The sequence below is a fragment of the Xenopus laevis genome, chromosome 6S (assembly GCF_017654675.1).
Source record: "Xenopus laevis strain J_2021 chromosome 6S, Xenopus_laevis_v10.1, whole genome shotgun sequence".
NCBI lineage: Eukaryota > Metazoa > Chordata > Amphibia > Anura > Pipidae > Xenopus > Xenopus laevis.
Genome location: NC_054382.1, coordinates 89,158,204 through 89,178,095, shown reverse-complemented (window position 1 = coordinate 89,178,095; position 19,892 = coordinate 89,158,204). Strand labels below are relative to the sequence as shown.

At 35.5% G+C, this 19,892-nt stretch overlaps 1 pseudogene; it reads left to right on the top strand.

Annotated features, from left to right (window-relative positions):
• Positions 1 to 244: 244 nt before the first annotated feature.
• Positions 245 to 19,159, top strand: LOC108695239 (annotated as a pseudogene).
• The last annotated feature ends 733 nt before the right edge of the window (positions 19,160 to 19,892 follow it).

The window sequence follows — 19,892 nt, the reverse complement described above, 5'->3', positions numbered from 1 at the left end:
CTGGCTGCCTAGATTTTCTGAGACTAGAATATGGATGCAGTGTTTCCTCCCTGCTGCTGTGGCACTAGAGAGCCAGGAGAGGGTCTAGCACGTATTCTCAATCGTACGTGCGCCGGAAGTACGAGAATAGTTTACAGGCAGAGCTGTGGTAATTGTGTTTCAGGAATGCTGGTGAGTGATTGTGTGGTGTGGAGTTCTGCTGGCTATCTGTACTTGCTGAGTCCACTAAATAGACTTAGTGAGTTAAAGGGAAACCGTATATGTATCCAGCATGCATCTTTCTGTATAGACCAATTAATAACCAATGAATTATACACCTATAGTTACAACCTCATTATAATTAAGTCTAGTTTTCGTATACAGCACCTTGCCAGTAGGTAGTGACAATTGGTTTGTTGGTTTATTCTTCTTTACACCATTGAGTAATTTGTACCTCCTTCTTCCCAGGAAGTGAATTCCTGTAAAATAGCCAAAGTTCAATGTTCTCCCCTTTTTTTTTTTTTACACTATATACTGACCCTTTAATCACACTAGACGTTCTCAGTTTTGTTTTCTACTCCAAGTTAACTGATTAAATGTAACAGCTTGATTGATTTGTTGTTTGAATAGCATGCACGCCCAAATGCTAATTATTTGGGTAAAGATGAAGCTCTATCATTATCTCCCACCCCCCACCTTTGCATCAGCACGACTTGAAGATCTTGGGGATACACACCTTGCTCATTTCAATTAGATTTACTGAAGAACATTGGAGCACTACACATGGTATGAATTTGCCCTTTATAGAGTAAGGTCTCTTTTCACTTGTGTTGCTTTGCATCGATATCCATTGTGCCACATGTAAAAGCTACCAAGCAATGACAGCAAAGTGTCCACCATTTAATTAAATATACTAAATATTTCAAGGGCATGTCAATATAGGATACAGTACTGCTAGCTTACAGGAAAAGGCATTTACTGCCTAAGGTGACCTACCACTTTCTCCCAATCAGAATGCAGGCACTACTAGCCCACATTTCTGGGGGGGGGGGGTAAACCAATTCAGGTGACAGGTGTTCCGATTGGATTCGGACAAATCCTAAACTGAATCAATGCTTCACTCTTATTGTTTTCAAGGTGCCACACTGGGCTCTTCAATACACATTTGTCCCTCGGTAGCTTCTAAATTTGCAGTCTGTTTCATTTCTACAACTGACTTTTATGTTGCTTTGACTTACAATGGTATATTGCAGTTATAAGACTGCATAGTCGCTAACCATAATATTCTATCGGTGTATTTAGGCATAATATGTATGTATATATATATATATATATATATATATATATATATATATATATATATATATATATATATATATACAGAACCATTGTTATTAGGGATGTACCGAATTCAGAATTCGATTCAGATTTCAGCCTTTTTCAGCAGGATTTGGATTCGGCCGAATCCTTCTGCCCAGTCGAACTGAATCGGAATCCTAATTTGCATATGCAAGGAACAAAAAAGTAAGTAAAAAAAAAAAAAAAGTTTCCCCCTTCCAAAACCTAATTAGCATATGCAAATTAGGGTTCGGTATTTGGCCGAATCTTTCGCGAAGGATTCGGGGGTTTGGCCGAATCCAAAATAGTGGATTCGGTGCATCCCTAATTGTTATGATTGTGCTGCAATGGTTAACAGTGTTGCCTTGCAGCACAGAGGTCCTAGGTTTGATTCCAGCCAGGGCACTATCTGCATTGACTTCCTGTGTTTCCTGGTGTGCTTTGGCTTCTTCCCTTACTCTGAAAACATATAGAAGTGTAATTCGCTCTTGATAAAATTGAAATTAGTATGAATTCCATGCTAATCTAAATTCCTATTCACTGCTCTGTCCGCAATATTTAGCTATATTAATAGTTAAGCAGTTACAAAAACAAATGGTTTAACCAGTTGACTGGCAGAGGTGGTACATTCTGTGGTGGCCACTAGTAGGGAATTGAGTGGTAAAATTTCAGGTACCAGCAAAGAGTCACAGCAAAAACAAAAATGTTAATGTCATGTACTGTTCTAGATATTTTCAGTTCTGCAAAAAAGCATTTCCTGCTGAAACCTATTGACGCTTGATAATTGTTTTTCTGCTTGCAGGTAAAAGTAGGAATGAAGAGCTTGTGACTGTCATCCTGCAAAACGCAGCATTCATCCAGCAAATATGGATAATGTATTGAACCCTGAAGAAAAAGTGTCCCAGACAAATTCTGAATCAGGTGTTGCAGATGGAGCCTTCCAACATGTTAAAGGAGAAGATTCAAGTCTTAAATTATCAGCACGTGCAAAGGAACTAGATTCACTCTCTGGGAATACAAAGTCACCACTAAAAAGGAAAGCTGGTGAACCCGAATCTCGACCTAAGATTCCCGTATGTTTTCCTTGATGTTTTTTATATATATATATATATATATATATATATATATATATATATATATATATATATATATATATATATATATATATATCCACTGTATGTATGTATATATATATATATATATATATTCAGTATATATATATGTATGTATGTATGGTCTTGATAAAGGTCTTAGGAACAGGCCGAAACGTTGACCTCCTTTTAACATGTATTTAATAAAATGTACTTTTTAAAAGCTACAAAGGATCCCAGTGTGCACCTTACCTTTTTGGATTTTATTTATATATATATATATATATATATATATATATATATATATATATATATATATATATATATATATATATATATATATATATATATATATATTGAATATCTCTAGACACTCACCCAGCCGCTTGCTACACTCCTCTACTGACCTGCTCCTCAACTCTTTTCTCATTACCTCACACTCAAGACTTTGCAAGGACTGCACCCCTTCTCTGGAATTCATGGTCTGTCCAACTTTTGTGCTTTCAAAAGATCTCCTAAAGGGGTTGTTCACCTTCCAAACACTTTTTTTCAGTTGTTTTCAGATTGTTCCCTAGAAATAAAGACTTTTTTTTAATTACTTTCCATTATTTGTTTTTTACTTTTTTTCCAAAAGTTTTAAGTTTAATGTCCCTGGTGTTTGAGTCTGGTAGCTCAGTAATTCAGGTGCAGATTCTGAATTGTTACAATTTTGCAACATTTGGTTGATACATTTCTCAGCAGCATCTCTGGAGTATTAGCAACTATTGTATCAAATCTAACGGCTGCTTTTAATGAAACCCAGAAATTATGCTCAGCAGGGACAAAGATAAGAAATGTATCAACTAAATGTATCAATTTAGAACAGTTTACAGGGTCGGCGACCGCCCCCTCTTAGAGCCGTTTAGAAGGTGAAAAATGACACTTTACACTTCAGTATTAGAAAAATAGTGACACGTAGAAAGTAATTGGAAGAAATCGTTATTTCTGGTGATCTATCTGGAAACAACTAGTTGTTTGAAGTTGAACAACCCCTTTAAAACATTTATTTAGAAAAGCCTACCATCATTCAGTTCACCAAATGCAATACCTTATGCTACATCTCTCACCTTGTTTATTTCTGATCATGCCCACGCCCACACCTTGTCTCAACTTTCCCTTTTTTATTGTAAGCTCTTTTGCACAGGGCCTTCACCTTTTGTATCAGTTACTGGCCTCTGTATGTCATTATGTGGAGAAAAGGCGGAATCAGTAAAATCATATGTACAGGTATGAGACTTAATCATTTGCATGAAATCCCCTTGGTCAGTTGCTGCAATACAAGATAATGTACCTCTGCCCTTGAACAAATACTGCATCTTGTGTTCAATATGTCCATATCTCTCATGGTGTTTAAATGCTTACTTTCTAGTGTAAAAATATACCTATCAATTGGTATTATGTAATTGAAAAGTTAAATGGAAGTATTTTAATATTATTATTATAAATATTACTTTTGTGATAACTATGTTAAATGGCAGCATCGCATATTGGCATAGGGTTTGCACGTATATCTAGCACCCTTTGCACTGATTTTATCAGTGAGTTTGAGATGCTGTTTACACAAAACCCAAGAGGTATGTTAAATAATAAGGTAAAAAAAAAAAAGGGTGGCACCGTACATAACAGGGTGCTACGTCATCCTAAAATAGCACCATTTGTGCTACTGCCATGAGTGATCCACGGGCAGGCCCATAGCACACATGATTTACCTGAGTCGAGGCAAGTTTAGAAAAGTCAACCAAGGTTGTAGGCCAAATTCAGACAAGCTAATGCTTTATGTCTGACTGATGTTCTGCTATTATAATGTTGCCTCTTCGGGACGTTTTAACTTTTGAGTGAGACAGCTGAAAAATATATTCTCCAGCTTGCTTTCGGAGGAAAAAAATTTCTGGCTTCAAAATGTTTTGTGGAGGAACACCTACAGGACCTATAAGAACTATAATTAGTTTAAAAAGCCCTGCTGCTGCAGATTTTTATTGGAGATTCATTATTTGAGTTAGGAAACATGCACAGTAGTCAGCTGCAAATAAACCGTAGCTCAACAATATAATAATTAGAACTCAATATTAAAAATGAATCCGTAATAGACATTTGATTTTTTTAATATGTCAACACAGATATAGCAGATCTCTCTGTCAAGCAGTGTGAACAACGATACAAAGAAATGAAAAGAAAATCTCGAAATGAGTGGGTTTTTGAAGCAGAGTTTTTGACGGCAGATTCTACCAAGGTACTACATGACGTGTCACATCATTCACTAATTTGAGAAGTATCTACTTCTGTTAGTGGTTCCCTAAAGTCGGTTTAGCATTACAATACAATGAAGTCTATGAGGAAGCATGAGTCCATGTCACACCTGAATGCTCGGCATGGAAAAAGTTAAATAAGGAAACATGCTGGTTACAGGAGATGTACTGAAAACTGTATTTAGCTCAGTATATACCGTAGTGTATGCCAGAGTCTTGGGACCTGAAGCAACGCCTCTGGCTCTTTTGTATATAGTGCCACTGGACTTGAGGAACATGCATTCCAGTATTTAAAAATAGGACATTGTCTCTGCCTAGAAACTGTAGAATTTAAAGCCTGAAGCAAAGGTAAGGTGAAGTAAAGGTTAGTGAAAATGGTAGCTTAATTGAAGATAGATCTTGTCAGGTGCTTTGTAAACTAAGTAGAGATTTGCAAAGGTCTCTAAATTTGACATGTTGAAATATTGGCAGATCCTATTAATCATCTGTTTATACCCATAACTGTCTTTCACCTGATACTGGGTGACTCCACAACTGCAAGTTTTTTTTTTTTTGTTTTAGCATAGTGCAGAGTATTCATTATATGTAAATGCTGGGTTATGTATTGTGTCTGCATGTTGTCCAGCAGTATGTTTTTGTCAATCATTTTAAAGGGCTGTATACCCTGTTGTTCAACATAAGTTCAATAAATAGGGCTTGTTTTAACTATATATTCTGTCTATTGTGTTAACCAGGAAAAATCTAGGTTCTTTGTCGCTGCTTGTTCTAAACAATCCCCATGGAAACTAAAGCTACTTCTCATGTTTGGTCCTTGCAAGGTAGATTATTACATTATCATTTAACAACTACCTTCCTTCTCTCCTTGTTTGTGACTGTTTTTGCTTACAGATAGCAGGGATCCGTTATGCAAGGACTTCATTTGTGCATCTAATTATCTGCCAAACATGAAGTGGCTTTAGCTTACCAGTTTGCCAAGTAAGCGGAACAATAGCAGAAAGCTTGTTCATCACAAGTTTTATTAATTGCCCCTTTAATAGAATGTATGTCATTATTTGCAAAAATCATAGATTACATTGTTCTTTGCAACTTATATTACAAAAATAATTACACAAAGTTACTGTTAGTGGAAAACATACAGCGATTCCTTTATGGAAATTAGATCTGTGTGTGTCTTCTTTGCAGGTGAACCTGTAAATATTATGTCTGATGGCTTGGTAATAGCAAGGTTATGTATTTATAAACAATATGGGTCTTTTTGAAAATGAAACTTTAATATAAACTTCATCTTACTGAACTAAGAAACTTTGTAAATATAATCAATTACATATTCTGCATTGTTTCTGAACTAATCAAGTTTATCTTCACTATCCCTCTCAGCATCTTTTTCTATTCATGCTGTCTTTATGCAGTAGTTGGGTGTCAGATATTCATTGATGGTTAGATCCAAAATATCTTATAGGGGGGCTTCCTTTCCTAGCAGATTTATTAGAGCTCATTCAAATAACTGATTCCAGTACAAACAAAATATAACAAGAACTGCCTTTTGCACAAATTTTGCATGTAGAGAGATATGATGTCTGTTGATTTTAATAGTGAGCTCTAATATTTCTTCTAAGCAAAAGGAGCCCCCCCCCCCCTTTTTTTTGTATGGCAAAATTTTTTTCTTTTTCGGATAAAGACTATGATGTGTAAAATATTTTCAGATAGTTAATGCTGTTAAATAAAAATAATTCCCCCTTTAAAAATATTCTATTTCTAAAAAAGGTTTTCTTTACTATTCTTATTCCATGGTTTAAAATCAGATATGGGAGTGTGACTAATGTATACGTATTTCCCCTAAAAATGGTCAGTGTGATTTTACTTATCACTTTTTATTTTGATCATTTTCAGGAGCTTTTATCTGAAAAGTACAATGATCCAGAGATCAAGTTTGACATCTGAAGTCTGTTTACCATTACTCATTTGAGACATAGGAGCAGGCTGACATGATGCTAAGGAATGCTTGCGAAAGGCTGTGCCCTGGAGGATTCTTCATAGGCACAACTCCAGATGGCTTTGAGCTGGTGTAAGTGTTCTTAATATTTTCCTTTGGCACTTAAATTTTGCGGGATAAAAGGGAGCGTTCATTTTGTAGCCTGTCTGCTAACAAGAATAATTTTTCCAACTATCTTGTTATCAATTAGCTTGTTAAATTACACCAGTGTTAGATTTCAGGCTACAGTGAGTCTGATATTAAATTAAAGGTAAATGACAATTAAAAAATCTCAAGGGCATAGATACACGCAAAGAAGATTCGGGGAGATTTAGTCGCACAATGACAAATTGCCTCTTCATGATTAATTTTTGTGAAGCAGCTTCAGAAAGTCTTAAGAAAGTCTTAAGAATTCTCAATTGTAAAATTTTATGTGTATATCCACATTGCAAACAAAATGTGTTAATTTACTTCTTTATATCATTTATTCTAGTCTGACATTCTACATAGTTAAATGAATATTCTTTTGCTCTTAAATATGGAGCTATCTGATGCAATGGTTACTTTCCAGGATAATCTACGTGCTACAGTCTTTCAAAATAAGTGTGATGTGCACTGGAAGTCCTTCAGATAAGAGGTGATTATTTCAATTAAGCTAGCTCTGGCTATGCTTCAGCTTCACGTGGTATGCAATAATGATTGAAATTTATCATTATTTGCTGCTGGGCTTATTTTATTTATTTATTTTTTTATACAGCAACGAGGACAAACTTGTATTTTGTCAAGAATATTGTTTCTTTAAATTCCTGCCACAGATAACTCTCCCTTAACAGGAGAACTTCCTTATTTCAGGTTATGACTCAACTGTAAATTTATGCCCACAAACAGACTATTATATTGAAAGCAACCATGGATGATGCTAAATGTAAATTTTGGACAGACACACTGGCACATAGATGAATGTGTTCTCCATATTTATATTTATCCATATTTATTAGGTCCAGGGTGGTGGTTGCAGATCTCATAACATGCGCCTCTTAACTGAAAGCCAGCAATTTCCTCATAGTACACCTAACACCGTTTTTGTATGTGCATAACATGCTGATCATGCTGATCATGCTGATTTCAAAATGGTGTATTTTCCTCCTGCAGAAAGCACCTTGAAGCATCAAACACATTTATTTGGCAATGATGTGTATACAGTCAAGTTTGAGAAAAAAGGAAAATACCTTTAAAGATATAAATATGACTTTAGCTTGAAAGAAGTTAATGTACCAGAATTTCTTGTGTATTTTTAAATGATCTTTGTATTCATTTTTTATTGACTGCTTTAGCTTTGTTATTTTATATTAGTTAAGCTCTGAAAAGTTTGCACCTGTTCCTTTCAGAAACAAACATTTATTTTTTTGTGAAATATGTCTGCAGCAATCCTTTCTGTGCAAGTTTTTTTTAGCAGATGCGTTGCTGATAGCACAAAGTAGTATTGTATAAGTGTCTAATCTGTCACCTGGTCTGCTCCTTGCTAGACATTGCATTGATCCTAAATCGTTTAGTGTTCTGGAGCTTCAGACGGAAGGGTTGTTATTTATTGGAGTGCAGTGACAAATAGTTAATGAATAGTTAAATTAAGTTATAGTTCAGCAAATAGCCATCATTTCTCAGCAAGGTGTATCTGATATGAATGCTATGTTAACGTTTTATGCTGTAGTGATGCTTGTATTCAGCTTGTTGGGATTTGTGTTACAGTTTTTCAGTATCATTTTATAATGTTGTGTACTTTGTTTAAATGATTTTTATATTCTAAAACTGATTTTTAATAGAAATAATTTTTATTTTAGCTTCTCCAGAATGCAGGATGGGTGCTTGGTTTGTAGCTGTGTTTAACCCTTTGTCACCTCATCAACGTGATCTGATGCACTCTATTTAAAGGAAAACTATACCCCCCAAACAATGTAGGTCTCTATTGAAAGATACTGAGTAAAACAGCTCATGTGTAAAACCCTGCTTCATGTAAATGAACCATTATCATAATAATATACTTTTTTAGTAGTATGTGCCATTGGGTAATCATAAATAGAAAATTGCCATTTTAAAAAATAAGGGCTGCCCACTGAGATGGTAAGATTCACTGTGCACACATACAAACCACATGTAAGGTCACATGAGCCAATTAACAGACAGAGTTCTGCCTTTTGCTTCCTCACTTCTTCCTGTTACAGTTAGGGGCAGATTCACTAAGGGTCGAATTTCGAAGTTAAAAATACTTCGAAATTCGACCCTCGAATTGAAATCCTTCGACTTCGAATATCGAAGTCGAAGGATTTAGCGCTAAACGTCCGTTCGATCGATCGAAGGATTTTTCGTTCGATCGAACGATTAAATCCTTCGAATCGAACGATTCGAAGGATTTTAATCCAACGATCGAAGGAAAATCCTTCGATCAAAAAAAGTTTAGCAAGCCTATGGGGACCTTCCCCATAGGCTAACATTGACTTCGGTAGGTTTTATCTGCCGAAGTAGGGGGTCGAAGTTTTTTTTAAAGGGAAAGTACTTCGACTATCGAATGGTCGAATAGTCGAACGATTCGTTCGATTTCGTTCGTATTCGAACGAATTTAACCAATTCGATGGTCGAAGTACCCAAAAAATACTTCGAAATTCGAATTTTTTTCATTCGAATCCTTCACTCGAGCTTAGTGAATCGGCCCCTTAGTGTTGTAGTATTTCTGGTCAGGTGATCTCTGAGGCAGCACAGATAGAGTCACGAAATGGTGGTTCAAGGCAAGAGATGTAAAAGGGCAATATTTATGTAAATATATATTCCAGTTTGGTAAGATTCTTTAATATGTCATTCAATTTGATATAAACTATCTGTTGCTTAAGTATTCATTTTGGGGGTATAGTTTTCCTTTAATTGGTAAATAGGTTTGTTGCACCCTGATTATTATAATATTGAAAATTAGTTTTACATTAATGTCGGAAAATGAAAAGGATTTGTTTAAATTGAAATCATGTTTCTGCTAAGTAGCTGTGTAGGCATCTAGTCAAGTTGACTGACTGGGGTAGAAGGCATGTTTACAAAGCACTAGTAATAGTGTGGTTATAAGTCTTACACAAGAAGAGTTACATAGTTACATAGTTACATAGTTAAATTGGGTTGAAAAAAGACAAAGTCCATCAAGTTCAACCCCTCCAAATGAAAACCCAGCATCCATACACACACCCCTCCCTACTTTTAATTAAAATTCTATATACCCATACCTATATTAACTATAGAGTTTAGTATCACAATAGCCTTTAATATTATGTCTGTCCAAAAAATCATCCAAGCCATTCTTAAAGGCATTAACTGAATCAGCCATCACAACATCACCCGGCAGTGCATTCCACAACCTCACTGTCCTGACTGTGAAGAACCCTCTACGTTGCTTCAAATGAAAGTTCTTTTCTTCTAGTCTAAAGGGGTGGCCTCTGGTACGGTGATCCACTTTATGGGTAAAAAGGTCCCCTGCCATTTGTCTATAATGTCCTCTAATGTACTTGTAAAGTGTAATCATGTCCCCTCGCAAGCGCCTTTTTTCCAGAGAAAACAACCCCAACCTTGACAGTCTACCCTCATAATTTAAGTCTTCCGTCCCTCTAACCAATTTAGTTGCACGTCTCTGCACTCTCTCCAGCTCATTTATATCCCTCTTAAGGACTGGAGTCCAAAACTGAACTGCATACTCCAGATGAGGCCTTACCAGGGACCTATAAAGAGGCATAATTATGTTTTCATCCCTTGAGTTAATGCCCTTTTTTATGCAAGACAGAACTTTATTTGCTTTAGTAGCCACAGAATGACACTGCCCAGAATTAGACAACGTGTTATCTACAAAGACCCCTAGATCCTTTTCATTTAAGGAAACTCCCAACACATTGCCATTTAGTGTATAACTTGCATTTATATTATTTTTGCCAAAGTGCATAACCTTGCATTTATTAACATTGAACCTCATTTTCCAGTTTGCTGCCCAGTTTTCCAGTTTAGACAGATCACTTTGCAAAGTGGCAGTGGTAAAATGATCTTCATGGCTGTACATACCCATTGAATGAATATCTTATTACTATAAAATAGTATTTGTTGCCAATGAATAGTTAATATGAATTACTGTTTATATGTACAAAAAAATTAGAATATTGATAATTATGTTGAATAAGTAGAATGTTGATTATTAGTTGCAATACTACTGACCACCATGAGATGTCGCTAATCTACAGTTTGGGACAGTTGCATGTAAGACTCATTTTTTTTATATTAAAAAGTGAAAATGGATTGGCAAGATTCTGAATGAAAAAAGTGTGGGTGGACATAACACTTCTTTTTACTTTACAGAATGGCTAAGAAATATCAGATGAAACTAATCTACAGGAAGACCTTTCGGGAGTTTTTTGAAGAGAAGGTGAAGAATGACTAACAGAAAATGCTGCTGAAAAGAATGAAGGCTTTGGAGGCAATTTATGAACCTTTCTCTTTTTTTTTTTTACATATAATTACAGAGGTGTAAAGTGCATTACAATTAGTTGCGTTTAAGGCATAAGTAATGACTCAGAACTTAAAAATAACTCTATTTATTATGGAACCTGGGCATAGGTTTGTTAAATAATTATATATTTTGGTATTTAAAACTGGAAAACCTGAAACTACAGGTAAAAATTCCTAGTTAATGTGCTTTCAAAGGATGTCTTCCCTTTTGTTCATATGTGTGTATTATATGTGTATGAATAATTGGAATAAAAATATAAAGCACCATTGTTTATGGCAAACCAAAATGATTTGCTGTTGTTAGGGGACTTCTAGTCAATGCCACATCTATTATAGGAGGCATTCAGGTGCATTTCATGGCTTCTAGTGTTCCAGATACATGATTATTAGAGTAAAATTAAGGTGGAATTTTAAAGGCACCTATCGCATAAAAATTGTTTGCCCTGCCAGGGGTACAGGCTAACAAAGTTTGCCATCCAGATAGTTAGACATGAGTTACAAACCAGCGTCAAACCCCCAAAACTCAGAAAATTTTGTGAGGGTTAAAACATCTTCAAATGGTGATGGGGACATCTGCCATTGAGTTTTACATGGATTCGGCAGGTTTTCGATGGTGTATTTTCGGATTCGGACTTAAAACCGTGTCTGGGTATGATAAATCGAAAAAAAAAAAAAATTTTTTACCTCACCTTTTTCGGGTTTTCAGCATCAAAACGGACACTGCAAAATAGTGCGTTAATAAATAACCCCCATAAACTCGTACGTAATTCATTAATTCTAGTTACTAAGATCATTAATGCAAAATCTTTTAATGTTACTGGTTTTCACTGATTAATTCATTTTGTTTTAATTTTCAATCACACAGCCATAGAATGCAGCTCCAAAGTGTACATTTGTCTCTGGGAGGACTGAAGATTATGAACATGCACAAAAATTGGTAGAAAACGGTCAAATCAGGTTACCTTTGGTAGGTTATTTGCAGGGGTGGTGTACAAATACATCAAATTATTATTTTTTAAACATTTCAGTACAGTTTACATTAGCCTATGCATTTTTTTCATTACTGGCTCATAGTTGCACTGAAGTTAATTTGTTTTTTGAGGGAGAAGGAAAGGCAGAGTGATTCACTGTATGGGGTGAAGAGATTGCGAAAAAGGCAGCAGATTGTTGTCCCAGACCCAAAACTTAAAGGAAAAGTAACACTAAAAAAATGTTCAAGTTAAAAATCCACTAAACCCTTTTCCATGTACAGCTCTATCCTGCATAAACTATATTATGAATAATGCTTTATCAAAAATATCATTACTAAAACATTTGTCCGAAGTAGACAAACAAAAACCCTTTCAACCATCTGTGGAAAAACGCCACTTCGATAAAGTCAACTTCCCAAATAAATAACATTATACGGACCTCCATATTCAATAATGAGGAAACTCTAGCTAAATGGTCGAGCATGCCCTCAGGTACAACTCATGACATACTCAAACTTCATAACCACTCCATGCGACTACTTACATCAAGTAAATACCAAGAAATGACACTCCAAATCTTGCATAACTTTTATTTAACCCAACTAAAACTATATAAAATGGGTATCCTTCCCAACAACAATTGCCTATGCTGCCACAGCCCTTGTGCAGACCTGGAACACTGCCTTTATGTCTGCCTGTAATAAAAAACATTTTGGTCACAAGTAAGTGCTTACTGGACACAGTTAACAAGAAAGCTATTACTATAAAAAAATAGAAACCTTTCTTAAACCTTTCCTAAGCAGAAGAACATCAGAGCAGCCTCTTTCTTTCACATGACAACTTCCTTGAATACCTGGTGGTCCGACTGGTCAGAAAATGACCAGCAGGTGGCGCTAATGTGACAAAATGAATTCATATTAACAGTACAATTGTCCCTTGGTTTCTTGGAATAAAAACAAAATAAATAATGAATGTACATTACAAAAGTACTTAGAATAGCTCTATCATCAGTTTTACATGCACTTATTTTAAAGGTTTACTTTTCCTTTAAGATATTCCCACAATGCAGTGTTTTTTTCCCAAGAATACAAGCATCTAAAAAGTATTCTTGCTGGCTGGTGATTGCACCTGTTGTGTTATGTTGCTATGCGGTTGTGCACTTATGCAGAAGTTTTGGGTTTTTTAAATTTATTTTTTATATGGGTAGTTTACGTAAATAAGAAAATGAGGCTTTCTTGTTTAGATATACTTGCTTGCAAGGCATAGTTCTGCTTTCCCACGTGTTTTGAGCGAACATTCATTACTTCATTTCTCACCCAGAATAAATGTTTTTATAAGCTGCTAACAATGCAATTTAATGTGATAATTTTACACACGGTACTGTGTGCTACATATATATTTTAGCATTTGTGTTATTTAAATTTAGACTTTTTTTCATCTTATAAAAATGGCTGTTGGGAATAGCCCAATGACTATCCCTCTGAATGTAACTGTTTTTATTTCTCTCTTTCTAAAGGGAACTTTGAGCAAGTCTGAATGGGAAGCTACAAGTAAGTATTCACTAAATCATATGCCCAATGTACCCCAATGGCTCCCAGACACATAAGAGCAATGTCACCATGAATATTCAGTCATTGGTGCAAAGTTTTAGTAGTGTAAAACTTTGCACCACTGACCAGGTTTTTTTTCTTCTGTCCCACCAGCCCAGTCCGACTTTGCATACCTATAGTAATAAACCTTTCCCCATTATAAAATAGTATTCTAATCTGACCTAGCTTGGGTTTTAATCTTTGACAAAGTTGGTGTGCTAGGCTGGAACTAATGTTACAATCCAACTTTAGCAAATGTATTTTATATGCAAGTTCTTGGGCTGTTTTTATTTGTAAATATTTTTCTAAATTTTTTGCATCCCATCCTTATACTTGTGTTTGCATTCGGCCTCCCCCTCCTTTCATGCATATACTGTAAACCAGGGGACCCCAACCCTTTTTTTACTTATGAGCCACATTCAAGTGGAAAAATAGTTTGAGGTCAACACAAGCATGCAAAAAGCTCCTGGGGATGTATATAGGCTGCCATTAGCTATTTGATAGCTCCTATGTGGAGTGGCAGCCTACAGGAGGCTCTGTTTGGCAGTAACCTATTTTTTTTGTTTTGTTTTTTTTGTTTATGCAACTAATACGTTCCTCCAAGCTTAGGCTTCAAAAATAAGCATCAGCTTTGAGGCCACTGAGGGCAACATCCAATAGCTTAGTGAGCAACAAGTTGTTCAGGAGCTATTGATCGGGGATCACTGCTGTAAACTGTGTCATAAATATATTTCTGAAGGTAATTTTGAATGTAAATCAGCATGGGTCCAGAGTGTAGTTTTTTTTTTTCAAATTCTACAGTGATCAAAGTAAGCCCCCCTCTTTTTTTTTTTTTTTTAATAAACTTTTTTCTATTTAGTCTTCTAAATAAATGTAAAATTAAGTTGATTAAGATATTTACTCTTAATCATAGTACTGAGGGAACTGCCAGTGCCATTGGGGCCAGTGGTTTACTGTTCTTTCCTTTTTTTAAATGAAACTTTTGAGGATGCAATACTCCTAAATAACAGGGACTAAGCTGGGAAAGCCAGAGTAGCGTCAGGACGTAAGGAACAATATTTACTAGGGGAAGTTTTTCTATTAAGTAATACTTGGGTTTTATCTATATTTACAATTTTAGCCTTAGTTTGGTCCCTGGCTCAGTGCCTACTAATATTCATGATCACTTTTTTTGCCACCACGGTCCCTTCGGATATTGCTGCATGTTTGGGCATTCTGGCCAAACTTAAATTTTTTGCACCTGCTGTTAATAATCATAAGCGTGATGTGACCTTTCTATCCCCTGATACTATTACCATGGAGGACATATCTTTATGTACTCTACTATTAATCATTTTCCTCTTATAATAGTGTCTGTAAATGTTGTGTACATTTGGAGCTACAGATGCATTCTAAACCATTAGCTCTGTTAAAGGTTATGCTAAAAATGATGGGAAATTAAGCTTGGAAAGCAGAGCAGAAAATATAGGGTTTTAAAAAGATGACACTGTGCTTTGTAATTATTTCCAGATATAGCATGCAGTGTCTCCGGCTTTTACTTCTGTTGCCGTAGGTTGGGGGAATTAGAGCTATTACCATTTTTTACTCAGTTTGTTAAGAACCTATTTATATTGTTCTAGAAACAATAAGGTTTTCTGTTCTACATTTTATATTAATTTTAGTGCTGGTCCCCAGTGTCTGATGGCTTGAATTAAATTTTATGTGGGAAATATACTTTTGTGCTCTGCATATTATTTTGCAATACATTAGTTTCTAACTGAATTGCAAAGCTGAACAGAATTTATCATTGTTAATGTGACACCCCTAGTAAGATAATATGGCTAGGGGCACACTGGGCGATTTGGGGAGATTTAGTCGCCTGCCTTACGAGGAAACATTGGGCAACTTCGGAAAACGAAACGCTGCATGTGCTTTAGCACCGGTGATTTTTCATTTTAGCAAGAGTGAGGGGAAGCTTTCGGTGAGATTGGTCACTGCAAAGATGAGTCGATTAGTTGCCAGGCGACTAAATCTCCCTGAATTGCCTAGTGTGCCCCTACCCTAAAGGGCTGGCACATACCAGACCACACTCCTCGAGTTGCTGTAGTTAAAAAGTATTTACTTAGCAAAACACAACACAAGTAAGTCTTACTAAGTAAGGCTTAGTAAGATAAATTACTTTTCAGTGCGACATTGTTTTCAAATTACCCAGGAGCATTTTCATCATTTCATAATTCGGATATCTAACATCACAAAGTCTCTAACTTCACCATTACTTCTTACATAGGATAAAATTACATAATGGGGTTGTTCACCTTTTAGAGTGATGTAAAGATATTCTGAGACAAGTTTGCAATTTGTTTTCATTTTTATTATTTGTGAGTTTTGAGACATTTAAACTTTTTTCAGCAATCAGAGACTTGAATATGACTAGGAGAGGGCCTGAATAGAAAGCTGTATAATAAAAAGTAGCAATAACAATACATTTGGGGCCGATTCACAAAGGGTCGAATATCGAGGGTTAATTAACCCTCGATATTCGACTGGGAATTAAAATCCTTCGACTCCGAATATCGAAGTTGAAGGATTTTAGTGCGATCGAACGATCGAAGAATTATTCCTTCGATCGAACGATAAAATCCTTTGAATCGAACGATTTGAAGGATTTTAATCCAACGATCGAAGGAATATCCTTCGATCAAAAAAAAGTTAGCCAAGCCTATGGGGACCTTCCCCATAGGCTAACATTGAGTTCGGTAGCTTTTAGATGGCGAACTAGGGGGTCGAAGTTTTTTCTTAAAGAGACAGTACTTCGACTATCGAATGGTCGAACGATTTTTATTTCGAATAGTTCGATACGAAGTCGAAGGTCGTAGTAGCCCATTCGATGGTCGAAGTAGCCCAAAAAACACTTCGAAATTCGAAGTTTTTTTACTTCGAATCCTTCACTCGAAGTTAGTGAATCGGTCCCTTGTAGTCTTGCAGAGCATATGATTTTAGTTCATTTATTCTGGATAAATAGAGTATAGGAGAACTTGCATTTTTTCCATAGGTGGTGATAATTTGGACTTCCTCAGAGCAGAGAGAAAAACTTTTTTTAAACGTATAAAAAAACAAGCTGCTTTAGTAAGCTGCAAAAAAACTCACATTTGCATAAACACATTGATGCATAAAACATGAGCAAAAAGTGTCCCAAACTTGATCATACATTGAAATAGTACACATTCTAAAAGACAGTTTCTGTAATCAAATCTTCTTTTATGCTTGCCCCTGTTTCACACGTATCTCTTCATTGAAACGCTTGATTAGTTTGACATGACCTGCTTTTCATGAACCTATTATTGTTCTTGGAAACAACTCTTTTAGTGGTTTGATAAATATAATCTGACCCAATGGGTTATATTTTCCCAGTTTATTTTGTACCTTTTTGAGTACAGAAATTAAAAAGTCCACAAGTTGAAGAACTTTGAGAAAGAAGTCTGACTAAACCTTTAGTAAGGCTATTTATATTATGCTTATGTTTAGTCAAACTTTTTTTTTTTTTTTAAATAAATAATATATGCAATAAAGACCCTGACACACTTTTTTTTGAACTGTGATTAATAATAACTTTTCTGTTACATCCCAGAGTATGCATAGAAAATAATTATCCGCTGACCGGTTGATTTTAAAGTGGACTAAGCAATCTGTTCTCTTTGCATTTGAGTAACACATTTTAAAAAGAATTAATCTGCAACTGAAATAGCTCAGTAGGAGCTTTGATTGTTATTTTAATAATCCATGTTCTCTGTTAAAAATGTGCTCAAAACCTTTACAATGGTGTGGCTAATGAAGTAATGTTTCACTTTTTACTTGACTGTGCCCATTATTTGTTATTCAAAGGAATCTTGAGTCCTTGAGCATAAGAATTTGAGGGTCATATCTAGCCTTTGGACCACTTAGAAGGCCTTGCCTAGTACATGGGCAAAGTGAAGGAACTGGTGGCGGTATAGCGCAGTCATGTGAAAGGGCCACATATTCTCAAAAGAAAAGTGCCGACCTGCTACCCTAGGTAGTCTATTCTCCCTGCTTCTCCCCCACATAGTTCATTACCCCTGAAATTGCTCCTCAGAATATGCTCACGTATCGGTGCAGAGTAATTGGGGCCTCTTTTCTTCTGTAAGTGAGCACAGTTGGATCGGTCTTCTGTTTGGATGAAGTTGCCTTAAGGCCAATTATGACTGCTTAAGCTCATATAAATAAGCTGATATACAAATGAAAAAAGCCTTCCTTTGCAGATCAACCCTGCTGATATTTTTTTATAAACATTTATACAAAAATAAAATGAAGGTAACACAATAGAGTATACTTTCCCTTTAAATGCTTAATGTGCATACACTGGGTGCAGAAATTACATTTCATTATTTAAAGACATTTCTTTTTATGTATCTATTTCAGCTTAAGATGCAAAACATTGTCTTAGAAAAAACATGCATTTTCATATTTGAAGCAGATTTTAGCCATGGAAAGCATGTCTGAATAGATAAAAGCAAAATCAAAGGGGAACATCTATGAATATTAGTGTGAATGCTCCCACTGTGCATGATTGTGTATGCCTACCATTTCTGCCTTCTGGGTGTATGTTCTGTTTCACTGCATACTTCTATGCCTCCATCTAGAACTGCTGCAAGGGTTTGAAGCCTGCAACAGTATTGCAAATGAAAATGGATAACACATAAGGAACGGCAAGAATCTTGCCCTGCATGTTCTGTGATTTTAGTTTTTACATGGCTGCTTCTGAAATATGGCTAATCTAATTTGTTTTTCATTTCTTAGGTATATATTTGCTGTTTGCTTTCAAAAAAGAAGCCTAAATGAAAACTACACTTGGTGAATCAGAAACGGATTTTCATTTGGAAGTGCTTTTTTTTTCTTTCTGTATTTGTGCATTTATGAAGTAAAAATTCAGGTGCCAATTATACTGTTAATACTTGTCTGTCAGAGGTTACGAGTAAATACAAGAAGGCAAGTTGCTAGGATTTTTTTATATTCATTTATCGTATAGGAATAGTTCGTACTGTACTTGATGAAAGAGAGCGCTATTTCTTTTAGCTTGCCATTTTCATAATGTTATATTTTAACAACTGGGGTGGTATAGAGTGTCAACCAGTACAAGCAAAGTATTAGGTTTCTGTGAATATTTTACTGACCTGTGTGTAGATTTCAAAACTGCTATTTATAAAATATTTTGAGTTTACAGTAAAACATTTTAAAAACTTTTTTTATTTATACAATGTAATTTATTAATTAATTTTACCACCTCCATAAGTCTGCTTTACTGATCTGCAGTGTATTTAAAGGGTAATTGGATGCTAAAAGAGAATGGACATGATTTACTGGTGAATTCTGAGTCTGTTTTTCAGCACACTAAATAAATGCATTGCCACTCGGACTCTGCCATTCGTTGTCCTTAAGTTAAAACCGAGCAGTCTTACTGTAAAATGCATGGCAAAAAAATTGTGAAGTTGTCATGGTTACAAAGCAGGGTTTGTCTAATTTTAGCCTGACATTCTGCGACCATCAAAAACAAGCCTTAATGAACTCAAATGCACACACTTATAAAGAAAGCTCAGGAATAGCCCTATATTCATATTTTACAGACTTTCAAGGGAATAATCGGTTTCTTTATAAAAATGTAGATACTGTAAGTATATTGCTCATTATACTTAAAATCCTAGCAGAATTAGCAGACCTCTAATATAAATTTGGAAACCCCTGTGTTTATATATGCAGTATTGTGCTGATCTTATTGGTTGTGTTTGGAGAGATAGCTGTTGTATGGGTACGGGGCTGTGCAGTTCGGTTCACTTGAAAACCATATGAAAACAGTAACTTCCCTGACCAGAAGACCCACTCATGCACCAGCAATCTAAATTGTGTGTGTGTGAGTTTGTGCAAGAGGAAAACATTATTTTCACTGTTTGAAAAAAAAAAAAAAAGTACAGCATCTGCCAAGAGAGCTGTTGATCTAAAAGGCAGTCTATATCTCAAAAACTGGAAATAGAAAATGTGTGTAACTGACAAAAGTGGTCCAAACAATCTATTTTAATACAGCATTGGATAATGTCTTTGCATTATGACACTACCATATGTTTATAGAATGTTTTATTACAAGCTAATAACTG